We start from the raw sequence: 15585 nt of genomic DNA, 5'->3' as shown, positions 1-15585 counted from the left end.
GCTCATGGCTCTCTGACGGCTCTGGCTGCTCATGGCTCTCTGACGGCTCTTGCTGCTCATGGCTCTCTGACGGCTCTTGCTGCTCATGGCTCTCTGACGGCTCTGGCTGCTCATGGCTCTCTGACGGCTCTGTCTGCTCATGGCTCTCTGACGGCTCTAGCTGCTCATGGCTCTCTGACGGCTCTGGCTGCTCATGGCTCGCTGGCGGCTCTGGCAGATCCTGTCTGGTTGGCGGCTCTGGCAGATCCCGTCTGGTTGGCGGCTCTGGCAGATCCTGTCTAGTTGGCGGCTCTGGCAGATCCTGTCTGGTTGGCGGCTCTGGCAGATCCTGTCTGGCTGACGGCTCTAGCGGCTCCTGTCTGGCTGACGGCTCTAGCGGCTCCTGTCTGGTGGATGGCTCTGTAGGCTCATGGCAGACGGGCGGCTTTGCAGGCTCATGGCAGACGGGCGGCTTTGCAGGCTCATGGCAGACGGATGGCTCAGACGGCGCTGGGGAGACGGATGGCTCAGATGGCGCTGGAGAGACGGATGGCTCAGATGGCGCTGGGGAGACGGATGGCTCAGATGGCGCTGGGGAGACGGATGGCTCAGATGGCGCTGGGGAGACAGATAGCTCTGTAGGGAGGAGAAGGAGAGACAGCCTGGTGCGTGGTCTAGGCACCGGCTGCGCTGGAGAGGAGGAAACAGCAGGAGAGAGAACCCGGAGAGACAGCCTGGTACGGGGGGCTGCCATCGGAGGACTGGTACATGGAGGTGGCACCGGGTCTACCGGACCGTGAAGGAGGACACGTGCTCTTGAGCACCGAGCCTCCCCAACCCCACCAGGTTGAATGGACCCCGTAGCCCTGCCAGTGCGGCGAGGTGGAGTAGCCCGCACTGGGCTATGCAGGCGAACCGGGGATACCACCTGTAAGGCTGGTGCCATGTACACCGGCCCGAGGAGACGTACTGGAGACCAGATACGTTGGGCCGGCTTCATGGCACTCGGCTCGATGCCCAACCTAGCCCTCCCAGTGCGGCAAGGTGGAATAGCCCGCACTGGGCTAAGCACGCGTACTGGGGACACCGTGCGCTCTACCGCATAACACGGTCTCTTACCAGTACGACGCCTTCTACCTCCACGGTAAGCACGGGGAGTTTGCTCGGGTATCTTACCCGGCTTTGCCACACTCCTCGTGTGCCCCCCCCCAAGAAATTTTTTGGTCTTACTCACGGGCTCCCAACCGCGTCGTCGCGCTGCCTCCTCATACCAGCGCCGCTCAGCCTTCGCTGCTTCCAATTCCTCCTTTGGACGGCGAAATTCCCCTGGTTGAGCCCAAGGTCCTCTACCGTCCAAGATCTCCTCCCAAGTCCAGAAGTTCCTGTTGCTCCGTCGAGCATTCCCATACCGCTTGGTCTCTGTTTGTAGGTGGGTGATTCTGTTAAGGCTGTCGCTTTCCTCATCCTCAGATGAGGTGAGGAGAGAAGGATCTTCAGACCAAAATGCGGAGTCAGGGAAATAAGCCATCTTTTATTTATAAATGATGAACTGATGGCAACACGAAACAAACAAAATACTTTCAAAACTTACAAAATAACAAAACGACGTAGAACGAAACCTGAACATAAACTCACATTACATAACGTAAACTTACGGACAGGAACGTATATCAAAACACACGAACAGCCAAACAGTCCCGAAAGTGAAATACATCGACAACGACGAAGACATCACAGGAGACAATCACCCACAAACAAACAGTGAGAATGCCCTACCTAAATATGACTCTTGATTAGAGGAAAACGCAAACCACCTGCCTCTAATCAAGAGCCATACCAGGCAAACCAAAACCAACATAGAAACAAATAACATAGACTGCCCACCCAAAACTAACGCCCTGACCATAAACACATAAAAACAACATAAAACAGGTCAGGACTGTTACAACTACGATCAGATGATAGCCCACATCTCTGCCCTCTCTTTGAGCCGTAGGCTATAAGATCGCTGACAGTGGGATGAGTGTGATTTTGGAGAAAATAAAGGCCTAAGTTTAAAAAAAATACTTGTTGATATTTGGCTACAGGAGCATCAGACAATTAGCTATGAATGTAATACATTTAAGTAAACTTCTTTTTTTTGACACGGCCCTGTCCCCGTTATTTCAGATAGATACAGATGAATGAGAAGAGACAAGTAGAGGTGGCTCTTCTAGAATATTAAGATGCACCTAGGTTCTTCTAGGTTATGTTTGAAAGAAATAGGGCTATATTCATTAGCCAAAGTGTTTAAAAGAAAATGAGAGTTGTAGATTTGGACATTTAGAAGTAACTGATGTGGTATGCTAAATAGTGTTTACTGAACCAAATGTTAATATATGTGCCTCGTGTGCATTGCTTTGAAGAGGTCTCTGTGGTACTGGAGCGCTGTAGTCTGTACATTTCTGCTTTCATGCAGCATTCACAGCTGCAGCCCAATGGGGACCATAGAGTTGATACTGAACTCTGAGCCTGACCTAGTGTATCAGAGTAAAGTGCTATGCAGATGAGTGGTACGGAGATATGGGGGAAATGAATGAAGAGACAGGGAGATGGGGAAGAGAAAGAGGGGAGAGGTAGGTAAGAGTGAGTGAACATACTCTTTTCCATCCAGCTGCTACCTCCAGCGTTCCTGTATCCAACCCTTAATTGCCCAGCGGGAGACCCTCTCCCCCGTGCTCTGGGCCTGACTGCTTTATTACAGTCTTTGTAGAATCCATGACAACACAACCGTCTTTGGGTCTTTTGCACCAGGCTGTGTGAAGCTAGCATCCCAGCCTAGTGTTAGTGGCCTAGCGTTATAGGCCTAGCTAGCATCCCAGCCTAGTGTTAGTGCCCTAGCGTTATAGCGCATAAACGACATACATTTACACCAGTCTCTAACCTATTGACTGCTGAACAATTAATCAAATGGCCACCGGATTATTACATTGACACCCCCTTCCATTTGTTTTGTACACTGCTGCTACTCACTGTTTATTATCTATGCATAGTCACTTCACCCCCACCTACATGTACAAATTACCTCAACTAACCTGTACCCCCGCACACTGACTCGGTACCGGCACCCCCTGTATATATCCTCGTTATTGTTATGCTATTGTGTTACTTTTTATTATTTTTTACATTAGTTTATTTGGTAAATGTTTTCTTAACTCTTCTTAAACTGCACTGTTGGTTAAGGGCTTGTAAGCAAGCATTTCACGGTAAGGTCTACACTTGTTGTATTTGGTGCATGTGACAAATAGATCTTATTGATTTGATTTTTTGATTTGATTTTATTATTGCCCCACTGTTAGCATCCTAGCATTAGTATCCTAGCATTAGTATCCTAGCATTAGCGCGCCTAGGATTTTGTGGCCACTCCAAGCCATTATAACAGATGGTGTCTGGGTGGCACACTGCCACGAGTCGGCCCCTTGTTATGTGTTATTAGTGTACGGCTAATTAGACAATTTGCTGGCAGGTGGAGGGTATAGGCCTTTGCAGTAAGTGTAGACCACCCAGTGTTAGGCACGCAGCAGACTCCAGTAAATAGTATAGAGTGGAGGAATTCACTGATGAAAATCTAACCCCGTTTACCTCGCATGGTGAGAGAGAGAGAGAGAGAGAGAGAGAGAGAGAGAGAGAGAGAGAGAGAGAGAGAGAGAGAGAGAGAGAGAGAGAGAGAGAGAGAGAGAGAGAGAGAGAGAGAGAGAGAGAGAGAGAGAGAGAGAGAGAGAGAGAGAGAGAGAGAGAGATACTGAGTGGAAGATGTTGGGTATCATGTTGAACGCATCAGTTTTCATGGATTCTTTTATTATTATTTTTATTTTTTACAAGATTTCCCAAATGATTGGCATTCTACAATGGATGAGTAGTGTAGCTCCCGTGTCTCTTTGCCTAGTTAAATAAACATGAACATTTCTCCCTCAGGAGCAAATGGAATGGCATCAAATGCATGGAAAACAAATGTTTGATGTATTTGATACCATTCCACCTATTCCACTCCAGCCATTACTATGAGCCCGTCCTCCCCAATTAAGGTGCCACCAACCTCCTGTGGTCTCAATGGAACTTTATTTCTCACGTATGTCAATCTTCCTCAGAATGTCCCAAATAAATAGGCTGAAATTTAAATGAAACATCTGCGCTCAACATTTGTGCTGATAGTTTTTAGAACACCAACAGCCACATCTCTAAGCAATCAATACAGGGAGGGGGGTGCTGATCAGCCAATCAGCAAACAGGCTGGGTTTAGAGCCCAAATGGGGGTGTTTGCAGTAAAGAGGCGCTGGCTGTGAAGTGTTAGGCCATGGCTTTGATTTAATTACAAGGCTCATATATCACAGAGCCTCAAACCTCTCCCCATTATGCCATCTCTCTCTCACTTTCTCCCTAGCCCAGCAGATTCAAAGAGCTTCAAAACCAAGCAAACTCAGCATGCGAAAATACTGAAAATCTGCAAAAATCATGTATGAATACTGTATCAACATTCATGTCAAAGTGAGACACGATAGTACATTCTTAGAAAAAAAGTGATATCTAGAACCTAAAAGAGTTATTTGGCTGTCCCCATAAGAGAACCCTTTAAAGAACCCTTTTTGATTCCAGGTAGAACCCTTTTGGTTCCAGGTAGAAAGAAGCCTTTTGGGTTCCATGTAGCACCCTTTCCACAGAGGGTTCTACTTGGAACCCAAAGGGGTTCTACCTGGAACCAAAAAGGGTTCTCTTATGGTGACAGCCGAATAACCCTTATGGAACCGTTTTTTCTAAGACGGTACAACCATTAAATAGTAATTTCAAAAACCTTCAGCCTGCTACTACCATGGCAACTAGTGACAATGTTTTGATATTCTCAGGTGGCGTGAGATGTGAGAGATGAGGGAACAGGGTTGATATTCTCAGGTGGCGTGAGATGTGAGAGACGAGGGAACAGGGCTGATATTCTCAGGTGGCGTGAGATGTGAGAGACGAGGGAACAGGGCTGATATTATCAGGTGGCGTGAGATGTGAGAGACGAGGGAACAGGGTTGATATTCTCAGGTGGCGTGAGATGTGAGAGACGAGGGAACAGGGCTGATATTCTCAGGTGGCGTGAGATGTGAGAGACGAGGGAACAGGGCTGATATTCTCAGGTGGCGTGAGATGTGAGAGACGAGGGAACAGGGCTGATATTCTCAGGTGGCGTGAGATGTGAGAGACGAGGGAACAGGGTTGATATTCTCAGGTGGCGTGAGATGTGAGAGACGAGGGAACAGGGCTGATATTCTCAGGTGGCGTGAGATGTGAGAGACGAGGGAACAGGGCTGATATTCTCAGGTGGCGTGAGATGTGAGAGACGAGGGAACAGGGCTGATATTCTCAGGTGGCGTGAGATGTGAGAGACGAGGGAACAGGGCTGATATTCTCAGGTGGCGTGAGATGTGAGAGACGAGGGAACAGGGCTGATATTATCAGGTGGCGTGAGATGTGAGAGACGAGGGAACAGGGTTGATATTCTCAGGTGGCGTGAGATGTGAGAGACGAGGGAACAGGGTTGATATTCTCAGGTGGCGTGAGATGTGAGAGACGAGGGAACAGGGTTGATATTCTCAGGTGGCGTGAGATGTGAGAGACGAGGGAACAGGGTTGATATTCTCAGGTGGCGTGAGATGTGAGAGACGCGGGAACAGGGCTGATATTCTCAGGTGGCGTGAGATGTGAGAGACGAGGGAACAGGGTTGATATTCTCAGGTGGCGTGAGATCTGAGAGATGAGGGAACAGGGCTGATATTCTCAGGTGGCGTGAGATGTGAGAGACGAGGGAACAGGGTTGATATTCTCAGGTGGCGTGAGATGTGAGAGACGAGGGAACAGGGCTGATATTCTCAGGTGGCGTGAGATGTGAGAGACGAGGGAACAGGGTTGATATTCTCAGGTGGCGTGAGATGTGAGAGACGAGGGAACAGGGTTGATATTCTCAGGTGGCGTGAGATGTGAGAGACGAGGGAACAGGGTTGATATTCTCAGGTGGCGTGAGATGTGAGAGACGCGGGAACAGGGCTGATATTCTCAGGTGGCGTGAGATGTGAGAGACGAGGGAACAGGGTTGATATTCTCAGGTGGCGTGAGATCTGAGAGATGAGGGAACAGGGCTGATATTCTCAGGTGGCGTGAGATGTGAGAGACGAGGGAACAGGGCTGATATTCTCAGGTGGCGTGAGATGTGAGAGACGAGGGAACAGGGTTGATATTCTCAGGTGGCGTGAGATGTGAGAGACGAGGGAACAGGGCTGATATTCTCAGGTGGCGTGAGATGTGAGAGACGAGGGAACAGGGTTGATATTCTCAGGTGGCGTGAGATGTGAGAGACGAGGGAACAGGGTTGATATTCTCAGGTGGCGTGAGATGTGAGAGACGAGGGAACAGGGTTGATATTCTCAGGTGGCGTGAGATGTGAGAGACGAGGGAACAGGGTTGATATTCTCAGGTGGCGTGAGATGTGAGAGACGCGGGAACAGGGCTGATATTCTCAGGTGGCGTGAGATCTGAGAGATGAGGGAACAGGGCTGATATTCTCAGGTGGCGTGAGATGTGAGAGACGAGGGAACAGGGTTGATATTCTCAGGTGGCGTGAGATGTGAGAGACGAGGGAACAGGGAAATAGCACTCAGAATATAAGGTCGTTGTTGAGAGATCTTGTAATCGGATTGTACTGTGTAGGCACACAGTCAGTGTTGGGGAAGCTACTCTGAAAATATAGTTTACCAAGCTACCAATTACTTCACACTGGAAGAAGTGAACTACAATATATCTACCCTTAAGAAAATCATTGTTTATTAAGTAACTAAAGTTACTTTGAAACAGCAGTTCACTACATCCAAACTACTTTTTGATAAATTAATATCATATCTAAATCTGAAAAGTCAAGGACTGCAGATTGAAAGAGCAGATCACTCTGGAGTCAGAAGTTAATAGAATGTTTAATGTAGACTACTAAACACAAAACTATGTTTCAATTGAGAATTAGGCAGGTCTGATGCCGAAAAATAAAGGAAATCCTTGCTTACTTCATCCATATTTTATTTTTGTCAAAAAGGTTGTTTGTAGTTCCAGTAGTTAGCTACACCGCTACATGGCAAAACAGTCATTACTGGAAACACTAACAAGATTAGAATATAGTTCAACTACCACCACGCTACTGCAAAATGGAATTACATTATAGTTGAATTACATGTAGTTCACTCTGCGCGCAGTATTAATGAGAATATGTATGTGAGTTATAGAGACTTTATTTCAAAGATAGGAGAAAGTATATGTCTGTTTATAGGCCTTTTCTTTCCACTGTATTAGAAGCAGAGATGTAGAATGGTAATAAGGCAGTATTACAGTATTGAGGGGAAAGTGTATGTCAGCTATAGGTCTTTTTACAGTATTGAGGGGAAAGTGTATGTCAGCTATAGGTATTTTTACAGTATTGAAGGGAAAGTGTATGTCAGCTATAGGTCTTTTTACAGTATTGAGGGGAAAGTGTATGTCAGCTATAGGTATTTTTACAGTATTGAAGGGAAAGTGTATTTCAGCTATAGGTCTTTTTACAGTATTGAAGGGAAAGTGTATGTCAGCTATAGGTCTTTTTACAGTATTGAGGGGAAAGTGTATATCAGCTATAGGTCTTTTTACAGTATTGAAGGGAAAGTGTATGTCAGCTATAGGTCTTTTTACAGTATTGAAGGGAAAGTGTATTTCAGCTATAGGTCTTTTTACAGTATTGAGGGGAAAGTGTATGTCAGCTATAGGTATTTTTACAGTATTGAGGGGAAAGTGTATGTCAGCTATAGGTCTTTTTACAGTATTGAGGGGAAAGTGTATGTCAGCTATAGGTCTTTTTACAGTATAGAGGGGACAGTGTATGCCAGTTATAAGCTATTAGTCCTTTCCTTTCCACAGTATTATGAAGAAAATGTATGTCAGATAAAGGCTTTAGGCCTACTCCAAATCAGCTAATCCAAAGATTATCTTCACTGTTTCATTTCTGTTATCTGCTTCTGTATCTATTGCATTAACCTGGGAGAGAAATATCTTACACACTCTCATAGAAAGAGTCACGAAGTCAGTTGTCTTCAGCCCTCACTCTAGCCATCACTCAAACTGTATAAACTTCCATTTCATGCATGGCTATCCATGCCTGGTTTATAGGAGGGATATTCTGACTCCATCCACAATTCAACACCCTTTGATCTCCTAACAGAGAAACTCATAAATGGGATAAGAGAATACAATTGGTTCAATTGATGTCAGATCCTGCTTGAGCGCTTTGGTGTAATGTCACGTGTCAGGCACTTTATAACTCAAATGCCACTGTGATCACAGTGTAATAGCTGGTCTTTACAGACCCACACCATGATAGGACTTAAAGGTCAGTCTCTGATAGTCTGTCACTACTAGTCAACAAATAGCCTTCTTCAGGCAAGCCATCGTGGTTCCACAATTATGTACTGTAAGTTGAGGTGAAACATAAGATCTGAAAACTTGTTGCTTTATACACCTTTAAAATAAAATAATACAATTCAATTGAAATTACAAAAGTCAAAGATATTGACTTTTACAGCTATGCTGACATTTCAGCTTTATTTTAGTCATAAACAAAATGTCTCTAGGGGTGTTAAAAGTTCAGCGTGAGAAATTGTTTGGGACAAACTATCTCACTTTTGACATCTATTCATTACAGGGACCTTTTCAGATAAAGAAATGTCTCTAATGGATGACGATTAGTCTTTGCACTTCTTGTCCTCTACGTTTGACGCACACTGTGGATTTTATTTATGTATTTTTATTTCATCTTTATTTACCAGGTAGGCCAGCTGAGAACAAGTTCTCATTTTCAACTGCGACCTGGCCAAGATAAAGCAAAGCAGTGCGACAAAAACAACAACACAGAGTTACACATAAACAAACGTACAGTGAATAACACACTAGAAAAATCTATGTACAGTGTGTGCAAATGTAGAAGAGTAGGGCGGTAGGCAGTAAATAGACAAGAGAGGAGAAAGAATTACATTTTAGCATTAAAACTGGAGTGATAGATGTGCAGATGATGATGTGCAAGTAGAGATACTGGGGTGCAAAAGAGCAAGAGAGTAAGTAATAATATGGGGATGAGTTGGGTGTTGTAAAGCGTCTGTGTGTAGCTGGTGAGATGAGTCAGGCGCAGGACAGCAGATATGAGTAATGAAAGCAATTTTACTGAAATATATCACAATACACATCGTAAAAAATACAAGGCCACAAATACGGACCGCAATACAATAAACAATTACTCACAAACAAACATGGGGGAACAGAGGGTTAAATAATGAACAAGTAATTGGGGGATTGAAACCAGGTGTGTAAGACAAAGACAAAACAAATGGAAAATGAAAAGTGGATCGGCAATGGTTAGAAGGTTGGTGACGTAGACCGCTGAACGCCGCCCGAACAAGGAGAGGGACCTACTTCGGCGGAAGTCGTGACAGGTGTGCTATTTACAGATTGGCTGTGTACAGGTACAGTGATCAGTAAGCTGCTCTGACAGCTGATGCTTAAAATTAGAGAAGGAGATATAGGACTCCAGCTTTAGTGATTTTTGCAATTCGTTCCAGTCATTGGCAGCAGAGAAATGGAAGGAGAGTAAAGGTTGGCTTTGGGGATGACCGGTGAAATATACCTGCTGGAGCGCATGCTATGGGTGGGTGCTGCTATGGTGACCAGTGAGCTGAGATACGGCGTGGCTTTACCTAGCAGAGACTTGTAGATGACCTGTAGCCAGTGGGTTTGGCGACGAATATGAAGCGAGGGCCAGCCAACGAGAGCATACAAGTCGCAGTGGTGGGTAGTATATGGGGCTTTGGTGACAAAACGGATGGCACTGTGATAGACTGCATCCAATTTACTGAGTAGAGTGTTGGGGGCTATTTTGTAAATGACATCGCCGAAGTCAAGGATCAGTAGGATAGTCAGTTTTACGAGGGTATGTTTGGCAGCATGAGTGAAGGATGCTTTGTTGCGAAATAGGAAGCCGATTCTAGATTTAATGTGATGTGATGGTCAAACTCAGATTTGGCTACTTTTGAAGTGCACCGTATCTTTTAACTTCAGCATTTGCTTTGGCGAGGAATTGCATTTAATTTAATTCTTTCATAACAGTCCTGTTTTTACAATACACAATTCATACCCACTTTATTCCATGTCCCCCAAAAATGTACACTTATTTTCAGAGTGGGAGAGAGTGAAGGTGTGTTGCCGAGAGAGAAAGAGAGAGAGGAGACTAGACCACGGTGTATATTTCACTTTTGTTTATTATCTATTTCACTTGCTTGCCATGTTAACATATGTTTCCCATGCCAATAAAGCCCTTTGAATTTGGGGGGGGGGGGGGGGGGGGGGGGCTGGGGGGGGGGGGGGGGATGGTTTAAAGTAACTCCAGAGTTTCCAGATTTCTTTGAAATATTACAATATGAATAAAATAGTGTTCCTTCCAATTGTTTTCATTAAGTATGTTCAAAAATAGCTTTTCTATGTTGAAATGGTCTGGGTGTTCCCCAATGTTGTTGTCTTAGGTCTGTCTTTATGTAGTGTTGTGTTGTCTCTTGTTGTGATGTGTGTTTTGTCCTATATTTATATAGACATTTTTTTTTTATCCCAGCCCCCGTCCCCGCAGGAGGCCTTTTGCCTTTTGCCTTTTGGTATGCCGTCATTGTAAATAAGAATTTGTTCTTAACTGACTTGCCTAGTTAAATGAAGGTTAAATAAGAATAAAAAATGAAAATAACAGAACAGCGTGGGCGTATAACAGTCGTTAAAAATATTAACGCAAGTAGACCTCTGATTGGCCAGCTGATCCTCCTCTACACTGCTAATTGGCCAGCTCATCCTCCTCAGGATATGACATCATACCCAATGAGAAAACAGCAATTCTTTTTTAAACTGTCTGTTTGGGATACAAGTTTGAGGTGGGGTTTTAAAGTGTTTATTTATTTAATTTATGCTTTGGACACAAATACAAGTATAGCATGATTCAACAACATTATTTGGGTATGAGTTAACAGAATACAAAATAAAAACTTTATTTAACTAGGCAAGTCAGTTAAGAACAAATTATTATTTACAATGACACCCTACCCCGGCCAAACCCTACCGATGCTAGGCAAATTGTGCTCTGCCCTATGGGACTCCCAATCACGGCCGGTTGTGAAACAGCCTGGAGTCAAACCAGGATCTGTAGTGATGCCTCTAGCGCTGAGATGCAGTGCCTTAGACCACTGCGCCACTCAGTATACACATGATTGCAGTACAATGAATCCCAAACAAAAAACAAGAGAAAAAATGTGGACCTGAAATAAAAGGCGGATATCGGAGAAAGGGAGGTCCAAAGAACTAGGTGTATGAATGTCCTGGTGCTGGTTGTCTCTGTGAACTTTTACTGGACAGTTACTTAAAATAGTAACTTGTCTTTGGGTCAGATGACATCGCTCCTTGGCCCTCTCTCATATCTCTGGAGGGAGAATGGGAACTTTTGTTCTCTTACACTCCTTTCCATCATTGTTTCTTCTGGGCTGACGACACCTGCACCTGCACCACGTATTTGGGTAGGATATTCAATTGATCCAGTTTGCTACAGCAGGAAAATAATCCTGCAGCAACAGGAAAAGTGAATTGTTATGTGGATTAGAATTAATGGACATTTTTGTGGGGTTGATCCATTTTTCGTAAAGGAAAATCAAGTCTGAAATTTCAAAGTAAAAATGACAAACTTCAGAAGACGTTTTAAACCTCAAATACATTTTTTTTTTATCCTGGAAAGTTCTCCTTCAACAGGGTGATTAAGTTAAGATCCTACATCTGTATTGAGGTAGTGTTTTGGTTGCGGGGTAAGGAGTGAGTGGCAAATATCTATCATTTTAGGAGGTTGTTACTTGGTCTGGATATTAGCCGGTCAAATAATCCATACTGATAACCAAGGGCCACATCGTAACTGTATGCATTACTCAAATCGTTCATTGACATTCACTGCATTGAATTTTTGTGAAACTTTGGCTGTGTCTGAAATGGCACCCTATTTTAGCCAATCAGGATGTGTCCATACTTACGAACAAACTCTGAGTTAAGCCTCTAGTTGTTCCAAAAGGTTTAAGAATAGTAGCTTGTAGCTTTTCCCATAGGAAAACATGTCACACTTAGCTTAGCCACTTTGCTAACACAACCAGCTGACCAGTATGACACACAGAGTTATATTTCCACTAATAGTAGGAGCACACCTACCAATCACAGTTCTTAAAATCTGTCAACTTGCCCAAAAGAAAGAGAATGCTACTCTGCCACTAAAACCTATTCAAGGTTTAGCTGACGAATATATTTGAATGCATGCCTGACTAAATTCCAAGTTTTTGCTGATAAGTAACATGCATATTGGTTTTCTTTTACGGATTCTACAGAATGTACTTACGTTTCTGTTTGTCTTTCACTGTGCACTGTAAAAAATGATCTAAAAGGGACATTGTCTTGTCAAAAAGAAGTAAACCTGAAGAAGGCACTGCATTACTGAAACGTTAGTTAGGTTTACCCATTCAATTATTGTGAGCATATATAGCAGGTCATCTCCAACAGGTCAATCGCGAGCTACTAGTAACTCACAGACCACCGGTGAGTAGCTCACCAAACACTTCTGAAAGTACATACAATTATCCATTGGTAACTGTCATAAACAATTCTCACAAGTATCAGACACTGCAAGCTCCCAACTACTGTCTAACATTGGCAACATTGACATTATCCCATCCCTGGTTAGCCACTATTGTCTTAAAAAGGCAAACCTAACAACATCTGCCAATTCATTTCCAGCAAAATTGCCCCTTTTTGTCTGTGTGGTGCGGGGCTTGGTCTATCACTCCATGTGTAGCCAGTAGAGATGTGTCGATTGCGAATGAACGGCTCTTTTTGAACGGGTCTTTTTGGTAATCGTCTGGAAGCGATTCCATATGTGAAAGAGACGTTCATTTGGCGCCCTGATTTACATTATTTTACAATAGCTTTTTGAGCTCCAGACATCGATTATATGAAGATAAATTATAAAAACATTCTCTGAAGATGAAGAATTCCTCAGTGCAGGAGCAATATAGGGAGTAGAGAACCTCTTGCTGGTCCAGCAAATTTTTTCAGTGTGTTAAATTTTATATCATTTTTTATTTTGCAGGCCATCTAATAATTTAGTTAGGTAAAACTGTATTTGGACTCACATGTCACGATCTGACATAATGGTAGGCAAAGTTTTAGGCTTTAAATTAGAGAAGTACACATTTTTCATGGTTTTAAGTCCACCTCTAAGCATTACTGAAGGAAGAGCTGTTTGGGAGCCAAATGGACAGCTCTTTTAGGTGAACGGAGCAAAATGGACAGCTCTTTTAGGTGAACGGAGCCAAATGGACAGCTCTTTAAGGTGGACAGAGCCAAATGGACAGCTCTTTTAGGCGAACAGAGCCAAATGGACAGCTCTTTTAGGTGAACGGAGCCAAATGGACAGCTCTTTAAGGTGAACGGAGCCAAATGGACAGCTCTTTAAGGTGAACAGAGCCAAATGGACAGCTCTTTTAGGTAAACGGAGCCAAATGGACAGCTCTTTAAGGTGAACGGAGCCAAATGGACAGCTCTTTAAGGTGAACAGAGCCAAATGGACAGCTCTTTAAGGTGAACAGAGCCAAATGGACAGCTCTTTTAGGTGAACGGAGCCAAATGGACAGCTCTTTAAGGTGAACGGAGCCAAATGGACAGCTCTTTAAGGTGAACGGAGCCAAATGGACAGCTCTTTAAGGTGAACGGAGCCAAATGGACAGCTCTTTTAGGTGAACGGAGCCAAATGGACAGCTCTTTTAGGTGAACCGAGCCAAATGGACAGCTCTTTTAGGTGAACAGAGCCAAATGGACAGCTCTTTTAGACAGATTTTTGGGATGTCTCATGGTCTGACAAACACTTCTCTAGCTCTGCAACCTGTAACCGCAGATGCCGAAGGGCAATATCGGCAGATGCGGTGCATTGAGACTCATTCCAAGCAAAAACAGATATCTCTAGCATGAACTGACAGATTTTGATGGGGATTTGTATTATTGTTCAAATTTCCACTGGGGTGCGGACATCAAGTCTATTTTATTTTAATGGAAGTAATTGACCTTGAAAAACTCCTATTGATCGTTATTTAATTGGGGGCTGGAATAGAGAACATCGACACAGCTGTCCGGCATAAGCACGGTAACAACAAGAATTCACCCAATCTACTCATACCTTTATTTTTAATATAAATTATTTTAGCACGCAGGTGTGTGTAATCTCCCGTTAGTATTGTTTTAAAACCAGCGCTAATACACTGCAGTGTGCCAAGTTCATCTTTGATTATTATTTACTTTGATTATTTACTGTCGGCTGTATTGATATCCTGTTTTAGCCAATCAAGACGACCAGTCTCTGTGTTGATTATTTCTTTCCAGCTGTCATTGATAAGAGTGGGACAGGACAATAAAGGGGAGGTTTAGAGGACAGGCATCCAATAACAACCTGATTGCAGATGTGTGATAATCAACTACCCTCTCATCCTGCTCCTAATTAAAATCAATGATGGTATTGATTATATCCACCCCTTGATAAATCACATAGTCAACAGCCCCGAAACGGCAGAGTAAGATTCCCATGTCAGCTATCCGCTAGCTGCTAGCGGAAACCATGGACATGGATTCTGTTGATGCTAACTGTGTTCCTCAACAGTGTTCCTCAGAGCAGCAAACACTATAATAAAACATGATTTGGTGTGAGATGGGTTTCCTCCATGCACCTGTAATACGTAATGTTGCATTGTGGGTTGTGGTGAAATACGAACTACCCTATTTTAAATTTGCCTTATAAATCAGACATGTTTTTACTACTGAATGGTGCTACCCGGCACTATGTGCCTGGCATCTTGGGTTGTGGTTAAGGGGGAATCTCATTCCCATACTGCAAGTTGTTATTACCTGCCTGGCTCTCTCTATAGCAGTGCTCTTGCCCTCTCCCGTCTTCTGTTGTCTTGAATCTAGTGTAGTGCAGTCGAGCAGAACTCCGGGTCTGCACTCCAGAAAGTCCCAAAAGCCCCCTTCAAGTGTCACTTCATGTGTCATAATTGTTTGCTGTGAAAACAGCCTATGCTGTTAAAATCCACCGCCACAACCGCCAAAAGGTGCTGACATTTCTATCTTGTTTTTGTGACTATAGGTTTCTTCAATACGACAGTATTATACATTTGACCGTTGAAAACTCAAACCCATCTACACGGTTTCAGGGCACAAGCAGACAGACCGGACTTATTAAGATGCTGGTCAATGGCAACCTTAAGAAGAAATAGTCATTTCCTCCAACAGTAAACCCTTATTTCCCCTTTAACAGAGTGCAGAGTGATTATCCTGAGCTCCAGGGATGTTCAGCCACAGAGGTTATTTAGGCTTCATTCCCCTGGAGTAGAAGAAGAAGAGAAACTGAAGGTACTTTCAGGGTCTAAATGTTTTCCGTATCCGTTGTTCTATCCTGTCAAATGGCAGGGTGATAGA

This window comes from Salvelinus fontinalis, chromosome 34 (genome assembly GCF_029448725.1).
Source record: "Salvelinus fontinalis isolate EN_2023a chromosome 34, ASM2944872v1, whole genome shotgun sequence".
Classification (NCBI taxonomy): Eukaryota; Metazoa; Chordata; class Actinopteri; order Salmoniformes; family Salmonidae; genus Salvelinus; species Salvelinus fontinalis.
This window is presented reverse-complemented; position numbering follows the sequence as displayed.